The sequence below is a fragment of the Fukomys damarensis genome, unplaced genomic scaffold (genome assembly GCF_012274545.1).
Source record: "Fukomys damarensis isolate Sample0158 unplaced genomic scaffold, DMR_v1.0_HiC HiC_scaffold_16, whole genome shotgun sequence".
In the NCBI taxonomy this organism is placed as follows: Eukaryota; Metazoa; Chordata; class Mammalia; order Rodentia; family Bathyergidae; genus Fukomys; species Fukomys damarensis.
This window is the reverse complement of record NW_022900928.1, coordinates 116,881,183-116,891,414: the sequence shown is the minus strand read 5'-3', so window position 1 is coordinate 116,891,414 and position 10,232 is coordinate 116,881,183. Positions and strand designations below refer to the sequence as shown.

Sequence of the window (10,232 nt, the reverse complement as noted above, 5' to 3'; positions counted from 1 at the left end):
TTTTTTTTTTTTTTTTTTTTTTTTTTTTTTTTTTTTTTTTTTTTTTTTTTTTTTTTTTTTGGTGCAGGGATTGCACTCTGGCCCACTGAGCTAAGGCCCTGAGAACATTTTTTAAAGCCTTCCAGTCCAAGCAGCTCCATGAGAAATGAGTAAGAAGGAACAAGGCCAGCAAGGGGTGATACCTACGGGAATCCAGAAGCCCGAGGTCACCAGCCAAACCTGGCCAGAGAACTGCCCCTCCTCTGCCCGGCTTGGTTTTGTCCAAGGCTATGACAGAGATGGAACGTCCCTCAGGGAGGACCTTCTGAGGACCCAGCTAACATGTTCTTTTACTGTGTCTCACCCTTCCTTGGAGCACAATCTAGACTTGGATCAGCACTCTTCAGACTTCAAAAATAAAAGAGAATCTCACTCTTGGGATTCAAATGGTGGGGGTCAATGCTACCACTCATATTGGCCATGGCAGCCAGCACCCTGACCCTCACCTCCCCAGAAGCCCTGTCCTCCCTTGCCTGCCATTCTCAGCTCCCAGCCAGCCCCTCATCTCACCGGCATAAGATAGACAGAATGGATTTTGGACAGCTGGAATAATCATCATCTCTCACTCTATGTCTCCGATTCTAGCAGGGCTTGCCCTGTGCCCTCTTCCCCCACCCTCCCATGGCCTCTCACTCAATTCATTCTTCTCCTGGCACTAGCAGCTATTTTCCACCACCCCACTGGCCTCCATCCAACCCAGCTCCCCAAGGGGATTTCACTCCCCACTTCATCTGTCTCTTTCATGCTCCTTGTACTGGAACTGGATCCTCTAGTTCTATTTCTAGATTCTTTCCATTGCTCACTCTCTAACTAGGGTGCTACTTCTTACCTGCTTTGAGTCTCTCTGCCTTCCAACAAGTATCTCTAAAGTCCTATGGCAGATGCAGAGCTACACTCTACACCTATGTTCTCTTTTATCAAAGGTCTCCTGCTCTCCATCTTTCCCCCCACCCTGTCATAGAAAAAGACCTCTGGTGAAATGATGGCTTTATTGCTATTTCTCATGCCTAGAAAAGTTCCCTGAGCTCTTTCTGCATTGCTTCTATCACTGAGAGGAGGGAGGATAATGCCTCTCTTTGCTGGATGGAATCCTGATTCCATAGTCTCCTCATCCATTGTTACTGATTTTTCTAGTCTGCATTTCCTTCCCTTGTCACATAAAGGTAGGACAAGTATATGCTCAACTTTCTACTGTGATCTATATTCAGATGTTCATACAGATTATTTGGTACCAAAGCCTCCCATAGGCACTAGTCCTTTCTGCCTGCTGACTTTTTTCTATCTTTGGGTAATTCGTTAGCCTGGGGTAGAATCCTCTTTTGGAATGTGGTGTCTTCCATCCTGGGCCATCTCCTTGGCTGGCCTCTCTCTTCTCCTGCCATATTTCTCTTGACAGGGATGTGCTCTATGCTGTACATACCTGGCCATTTAATCCCCCCAAGTTCCACCTCTAAGAATCTTAAAAATCGTCTTTCCTCACAACTTCCTGTTATGGAAATCATTCAAAAAAAAGGAACTTTGTTGGTTCTCTTTTCACTTTTAAAAATTTCTAGCCCACATATACAACTACAAATATACGTACATTATATATGAATAAATACATGAGTCTGCCAAAATATATACACACTTCAGGAAAAGAAAAACTTGTGTAAATATTTTACTGCTAAATTTATGGAGACATCATGACATTAATGCAAGTTACCTTTGGCCTCTACAGTCACAAGAGGTACTCAAAGTGGTAGCCATTAGCTTCCAGGCATTTATTGGTATAGCAAACTGCTGCTTGGATAGCCTTGGTTATCGAGACTGCTGTACAGGCATTTTCAATTTCTCCTCTAAGGGCCAGCAGTGTAGCAGATCTTCTGCAATACACAACATTCTCTAGGGTCTCCCACACGAGGTATACCACCTGTTGAAAAAAATACTATTTTTCTTTTCCTGAAGTATGTATACATTTTTCTAGCAGATTCTGTATGTATCTATGTGTAAATACGTGTATATATATACATATATATATATACATACATATATATATATGTATATATATATACACACACATATACCTATAATATGTGTATGTACACAAACATACCCACATATATATGCTTTTCCGCTTACTCTCCAAACTGTGGCTGTTAGTTCTCCTAAGTTGAGATAGAGGAATATTTTACACACAAATATTATTCTAAGAATATAAATGGATCACTTTTCTTCCTCTCTCATCACCTCCCAAATAGCTTGAGTTATTTGGGTCTGAATCTACTTTTGATAATAATGTGCCATTGTACTTATCCAAAACTTCTTGATGCATGGCTGCTAACTGTTAATGTCCTATGAAGTGTATGTAGTCACTGACTTCTCCTCAGCAATTAAAGGAAAACACCGGAACCTAGAGACAAAGAATAAAGGTTCTGATCTCAGTTCTACTACAAGTCATCTGTATATTATTGAACAAATAACATTGCTCCCTCAGCTTTATGTCCTGCAACACAAGTTTGGCTGGTTGAATTAGACATTCTCAAAAGGGCTTGGCCTGGGGATTTAGCTCAATGGTGCCGCCACCTGCCTCACAAGCACAAGAACCCAAATTCCAAGTCCTGAGATTAAAAAAAAAAAGGCCTTATAAACTCAACATTTTGTTATCACTGTATGGCTTCTTCTAGAGTGTTTATCATATTTTCAGAAATAATGTATTCATATGACTTTGAAAACAATTACAATAGAGTTTTTTACTAACCTAGCAGTTATCTTAGCCCAAGTGGATTTAATCCCAGATTTTACTGTTTTCACCAGTATGGCCTTTGGGCAAGTGCTTAAATTCTTCAAACCTAAGTTGACACATCTGTAAAATGAGTACAGTGGTAGCACCAATGTGGTTGGGTTATAATCAAGCAAAGCTTCTGGTTGGGTGAATGATACTTTAAATGGTTCAATAAATGTCCATTATCTTCAATGCATTTACTATTCATTGTTATTACTCATATGATGCCTATTAAGTTAAAATACAAACACTTTCAATGATAACCAGTTTGGCCACAACTGCAACATCACAAACTAAACATTAATGAATTTGAGTTTATCAGTCAACCCTTTATTTTCTCCATTTATTATGGATGATATGAGAGATGGCCATCTGTGTTTAATGAAAAATGCTCATGTATATGTAGGTTACTTGGTATACTTCGGGAATTATGTTAGTCAGCTTCCTGTAACTATAACAAAATATCTGAGATATTCAATTATAAAGAGAAAAACATATTTTGGCTTGAAGCTTTGGATATTCCACTCCGTGATTGGTGGGCCCATTGCTTTGGGCCTGCAGTGAGGCAGCATAAGACAGGAATTCAAAGCAAAAGAAAAATCACTCACCAACCAGTAAGCAAAAGGACAGGAAGAGACTAGGATTTCACAATCCCCTTTAAGAGCACACCTCCAATGACTTAAAAGGCTGCTATGAAGCTTAGTCTCTCGAAGGTTCCACCATCTCCCAGTAGTTCCATCCCACTTGAAGCCTCTAATACATGGGCTTTTGAGGAACATTCGAGACCTAAACTACAGCAAGGATTTACAAGGAATTCCTAGAAATCACAAAGTAAAAGACAGAACACATAATTAAAACATGAGCAAACAATATGAACACACAATCACAGAAGTAATTCAGTTGAATAAACAGGATATGAAGAGATAAATATTTTTTGTAACTGAGACATGCCAATAAAATAACAATAGCATTTTACACTCATCGGATTGTAGACCTCATCCAAAAATTTTGTAACAAAGTGTTTGTTGGGATGTGAACACAAAGACACCCTGATTAGCGTGTAGGCAAATGTGGTCACTGTAAAGTTGAGTCTGGTAGTTCTCAACCAAATCAGAATTACATTTATACATAGTCTTTGACCAGCCGTTATACTCTTGAATAATATCCTAAAGAAATTCCCCACAGGTATCTAGTGGTGAATTCACCTGTGGGCAAAATCCACTATCAAGGCAATTGGGGGCAGTTTAGACATTCATTTCTACCAGAATAGATGCATGCTGGAAAATACAGTGTGGCCTGTGAGAATCACAGTAGAGCTACAACACATCATTTCAATATCCACTCTTTCTCACAAAGGACTGTGAAAAATAATGATCACTGTAAGTCCTATTTAAATAAACATAAGGAAAACAGAAAAGAAAAAATAACATTTGTAATCCTACCATCCAGATATAACTACCAGTAACATTTTGATGTATACACCTCCAGAATTTGTTACTATGCAATCATAAAAGATGTATTTATCTAGCATACTTGGTGTAAATCATGCCGTCATTCTGCTTTTGTCATGTAATAATATATTGGAAAGAGACTTTTCTCCCACTCTATCTCCCAAGGACCGCACAGGAAACAGATGGTACATTTGAAATAGGATGAGTCCAGAGGCTTTATTCACAATGGACTCTTTATAAAGTATGGGTCAGTCATAGATAAGATGACCACGCTGGTAGGTTTGACTGAGATACCCCATTAGCTGTGTCTGTTGCCTCAATACTAAACCCAGGGTGAAATTTCCCAGATTATCCATTTTTAATAAATAAAGCCTTTTATTACTTATTACTCTAAAATCAAAAGAGATGTGTTTGGAAAACTCTTTTTCGCACTTTCAGTATCTGTAGAGTGTGTGATGTGTGTGCTGTAAACTCATGAAATCTGGAAAACTATCTGTGATAATAATGGTTTCTGTTTTCCCTACCACTTCCAGATTCAATGTAATTGATACATCCTATGCGAAAGAAGTATTATCCAAGGTACCTACTAATAATAATTTCTTAAAAGTTTACCTACACACAAGCAAATGAACTCTAAAAAATGCACATCTATTTAGTGAGAAATTAAGTGTTGAATTTCCATTCCCTCAGAAAACTAAGAATGAGAACATAATTTGCACAAAATGTCTATACCTATTATGCCTTACTAGAAATAGTCATATGGAAAACTAGACACAAATAAGCTGAAGAAACATTAATATCCATTTTATTGAATAATATTTTTGAAGATCATATCCTAAATCAGTAATTTTACACACACAACTACAGAAACATTTCTATATTTGTGAACCATGACTTTGGATCAAATGAGTTTTCTAGATTTAAAAAGTGAAATTATGTCTATCATTGACTCTATTTCAAGAAAATTAACCTGGGCAAGTAGTTAAACAATGTGTGTTATATTAGTATCTTTAGATGATTCAAATAGAAAATTAATTATCTGAATTCAAAACAAGGCACTTAGTTTTTAAATTCCTTTCAAATCAACTAAAACTATTGAAAGTTTAACTTAACATAGTAGTAGTAAATACTTTAAATTTAGGCAAATAGTTCAACATTGAGATAAAATTAATTGTTTGGCTCATTGGTAGTAAAGAATAACATCTTGGTGAGAAAAAACACAAAACAACAAAATAAAAATAATGTTCTCATTAAATGAAGAACACGATGGAGAACATACTCAAAATTTGTTGTAGTACACTGTGTGCATTCCAAGCACTCTATAGTTCAAACACAAGCCAGAATTTTCAAAACTTACAAGTATTTATTTATACATGTTAACAACTATAAATATTTTTGTGTTAGAACCAATATTAAATAGAAAAGACACTTTAGCACAGCAGTCAGCACTTTCTCTTTTTTTTTTTTGCTGTCATCAGATTTTTGAATTCCAAATTAATCTAAGTGTCTTAAAATTACAGTGAACATTTTGTGAACAAGCCTTCTAAATTTGAATTGTACTTTGTCCAAAATCAATTACAATATTTAATAAAAATTTTAGCAAGTAATGTTTCTCAAAACCTTCAACTTTTGAAGACTTTAACAAATTTTGTGCAAAACAAAGCTTGAAAACAGGACATCAGTGGTCTTACAAAAGCAAGCAGAAAGGCAAAAGAAAAGAGAGAACAAAAAAATCAGACAATGAATACCAAAAGAACTTAAAAGATTTAATTTTGAAAATCTATCAGTGAGCATAAAATTTTTAACTTCAGGAAAAAAATCTTTAAATGAAGTTTCCATTTTTCACTGGATAAATTTGCAATCCATACAAAAGTGAAATGGCATTGAGAAGAACTATAATTTTGTAGCATTTTGGTTTATTTAGACATTCAAATTGGTTAAACATAATTTATTTAACAAGTTTTCACTTATAAAAATATTTCTTGATTAGGAGTTAAGAAAATAGCTTGAAATATATTTGGTCTAAAATATTATATACTATAAAACAATTACAATTAGAAATATCCTGTCTAGCATAATCTAACCAGGTAAAAATATAGTAGAATATACTAATATTATAATATTATTACAATGTTGTAATAATAAAACAACTAAAATACCACAGTTTACATAAAAATTATTTGAAGGTGTTAATGTCAAATGTATTAGTCATAAAGCACAAGTTTGACTAACATTATGAAAAATTTTATTGAAAATTTAAAAATAAGAATATTTTTAAAAAACCTTTATACATTAAAATAGCAGTGACACTAATAGGAAAAAATATATGGTTATGTATCAAAAATAATTGCCATTCTGCATATCAAATTTTTGTAATCAAGTTAAGCTTTTTATCATTTTTAATGAATTTTATTTTGTTTTATCCCTTTCCCCACTCAAGCCCCCTCTCTCCCCATGTAAAAAATCTTTGTTTCCATTTTTTCTTCTATTTTCACTTTTTTTTTGTCCCTTCCTTTTTTAGTTTAATTTAATGAGTAAGCATATATTACATTGGTTTTTTAAGAACTTTACATTTGAAAACAGTTCTGAAAACAGCTATTTTAAAAGTACACCAATACAGAAATAAGTTGATTTTTGTCATAAGTATATTAAAATTAATTATTTTATAATCCTCTTTGATCCTGATGGGTGATGATGAATTCTATGGTTACATAAGCATAGAGGTACCAGAAGTAAAAGAGGAACCTGAACTGTTGCTACTCTGGCCTAAAAGAAGGACGGGAAGAAGTGGCTGTGGAAGCCTGAGAGAAGAGGCATGTAGATTGGCATCTTAAAGGACTTTTTGCTTGAAGGACATTAGCTCTTGATGCACTCACAGTGGAAGAACCAGAAAAGCCAATCCCTTTATTTTCTTCCTCCCTCACTTGTGCTGTGCTGGGATTAGCTGGGATTAGTGGAGGCAGAGGCCAAGGAATCCATTTGTATTGTCCATAAGGACAGCTTCCCAGACAAAGAGCAGAGGCAAGACAGTAGGAGAGTAGATCTAGAGACGTAAACAGTACATATCTAACAACTCACTAAATGTCCACCTCCAAGAGTGGTTTTATATTGATTTCATATTTTTAACTCTGAATCTTGTGTTCAAGTTCATTATTGCATGGAAATAAGTATGCAACACAAAAAACATCCCATTGTGGATGGGAAACCTAAAACTCAAAATCCCACCCAAGGGAACTCTATTGAAAAGGCTTTGTAAAGGTGCAAATTTCCAATGATGAATGTCATTATATTTTATACCTTAAATGTACCAATAAAATTAATTCAAAGAAACTATCCTACAGCATTCATTTATGGTTACATAGTATGCTAATTAATGTATTATAACTCATAAAATTGTTAAACATGAATTTCAAGTGTTTTCTCATTGTGTGTTGTGATGAGCCACCTCACAGCTACACCTTGGTATAAAACAGCATTACTTCTTCAGAAAGGTTAGAGTAATGGATAGAGTAGCTAGTTCAAAGGGTAGACATTTTTGCTTCTTTTTTTTTCTTTTATTCAGTTTATTAGTACATTTCAGGTATACAGTACAGTTAGATTATTATTGGGATCTTGTACCTTTACATGATAGGTCTTGGTTCTCATTTTCCCCTTGTCCCTGCCCTCCCTTCACCCACTCTTCCCCTCCCCATTTACAAACACTTTATTTCCATTTTTTCATTTTGTCATATTTTTTTCTTTTCCCTTATTACCTTTCCCCTACCCTTCCCATTTTCCATACACATTTAGCCCTTTTCTTCCTATTTCACATGGTCAATTATCTCATTAGAATCTTATGTACTATTATAGCTTTTCACACCAGAGAAACTATTCGGACATTTTTGCTTCTTGATATGTGTTTCCTCATTACCCTTCCAAAGTACTCTGCATTTTAACACTGTAATTTATAAGGCTTGAAAAATCCCAGTTCTTTCAGATTCTTGCCAACATGGTATTATCTTTTTTAAAAATTTTTTTGGTCATTGTTAGACACAAAGTAATACCTCATTGTTAATTCAATTTGTGTTTGTTTTATTACCTACCAGGATGATCTTTTTCCATGTACATGTATTTATCATTTAAATTCCTTCATTAGTTGTATATGCTTCTCTTTGCTATGGATTTGCAAGAGCTCTTTATATGTGTAGCAAGTATTTCCTTTGTGTATGTGTTTCTTATCACATTTTAAGACATACAAAGTCCATTCTTTATGGATATACATTCATCAATATTTTCCTTATGGATTTCTAGATATACTTAAAATGCCCCTTTAGACCTCAAAATAGGTTTCTCTTAAATAATCCACTCTGCCTTCTTTGTCCTTTGCTAATGAAATTTGAGATGCAGAAAGATAACAGAAAATATTCATGAGGCCAGAGACCTATGTCAGGAGCAGCTCTCAGTGCCTGCAGATTTGCATAACCTGACAAAGAATACGCTGTTAGCATGGAGAGCCAGGAGAAATTGTGGTCTCAAGGAACAAAATATTCTCTTCCTATTTTTGGTCTGAATCCGTTTAGACCAAGGCTGGAGCACAGATAGGATAAGGTGGCTTCCAAGAAAAGAAGCTCCTAAAAAATGCAGAGCTCTGTCCCCAGCCCTGCAAGCTGGCCTGTCCCAGGAGAGCCCTCAGTCTCTCAGACATAGGTCCCAGCCATGTTAATAGTTTGATTGAAAGAACTCTTATTATAGGATGCTTGAAAAGTAACAGCTTAACCAAAAATGCACCCAAAAAATATTGAGTGGGGCAAGAGACCCTGAGGAGGGAAGGAGAGCTCCCTCTCCCCCTTCTCCCCAACCTCGTGCACCTGGCAAAGCCCCTCTCTCATGGGCCCACTCCTTCTCTAGACAGCTGGTGTTTCCCACCCCTGCCCAGGCCTGGCCCCAAGCCAGAGACATGCTCCAAATGACGACTATCCTAGAAGAATCTTTGCAGATGCTATTATGATAAAACTATAATCCTTACCCGCCTCCTCTCCCCCTTCACCTCTCCTCTCCATCCCTCTGTGTTAGTGAGTCTGTGTGTTTTGGGGAGGGAAGCGGTGAGAGACAGGATAGCTTCAGAATTGGCAAATACAGGCTCCAATTTCACAGGGTGGAAAAATGTAGGGAGATGGTTGCCTGGTCTCAGCTATTGGAGAAAGAGGCTGCAGACAGCTTTCCTATCAGGCTTTCAACCCTCTCAAAACCTAACACAAGAAGAACAGTCACTTTTTCTCCAAGTGTAACAAGGGATTTCATTTTCCCTCTTTTCCTCCCCTCATCCCCATAAGAATTACCAGATAAAATACAGCAAGAGTTAAATTTGTATTTCAAATCAATAACAATTCATAGGAGAGAGCTTTGCTGCTGAAATTAAAATTTAACTCAGGTTATTTGGGATGTGAGTGTTGTTGTTTTGCTTTGTTTCATTTTAACCAAATCTAGCAATCCTATAATTCCTCCCTCTCAACACATTTCACTCTTCTGGCACATACCATGAAGGGAGAAATGCTCTTTAAACTCCATTTTCTTCCTCAAAAATCTTAATAGTAGTGCTCACTTTGGCAGTGCATACACTAAAATCAGAAGGATACAGAGAAGATTAGCATAGCCCCTCTGCAAGGATGACATGCAAATTCATGAAGCATTCCATATATTTTTAAAAACCTTAATAGTATTAACAACAAAAGTTCACATTTATTGCACACTTAACTGGGAACTGTACAAAGTACTTTATATTAACATTTACCTGCTTATGTCTATGAAGTATATTAAGGCACTATACACACAACAACCCTATAAGGTAGGAGCTCTTATCTTTATCCACATTTTACTGATCAGTAAAGTGAGGCAGAGAGCCAACCATAACAATAACAAAAAAAAAAAAATCGCAGAAAGGCTACACAGACACTGCTGCTGAGTAGCTGCTCAAGGTAGCCCTCCAGGAGACCCACATTTGA

General features: G+C 36.1%; 1 non-coding gene across 1 annotated transcript; it reads left to right on the top strand.

The window, feature by feature from the left end:
* The first annotated feature begins 9,828 nt into the window (after positions 1–9,828).
* LOC117286415 lies at positions 9,829–9,931 on the top strand. Its single transcript, XR_004517587.1, has one exon. It is a non-coding gene; the product is annotated as a U6 spliceosomal RNA (small nuclear RNA).
* Positions 9,932–10,232: the final 301 nt, after the last annotated feature.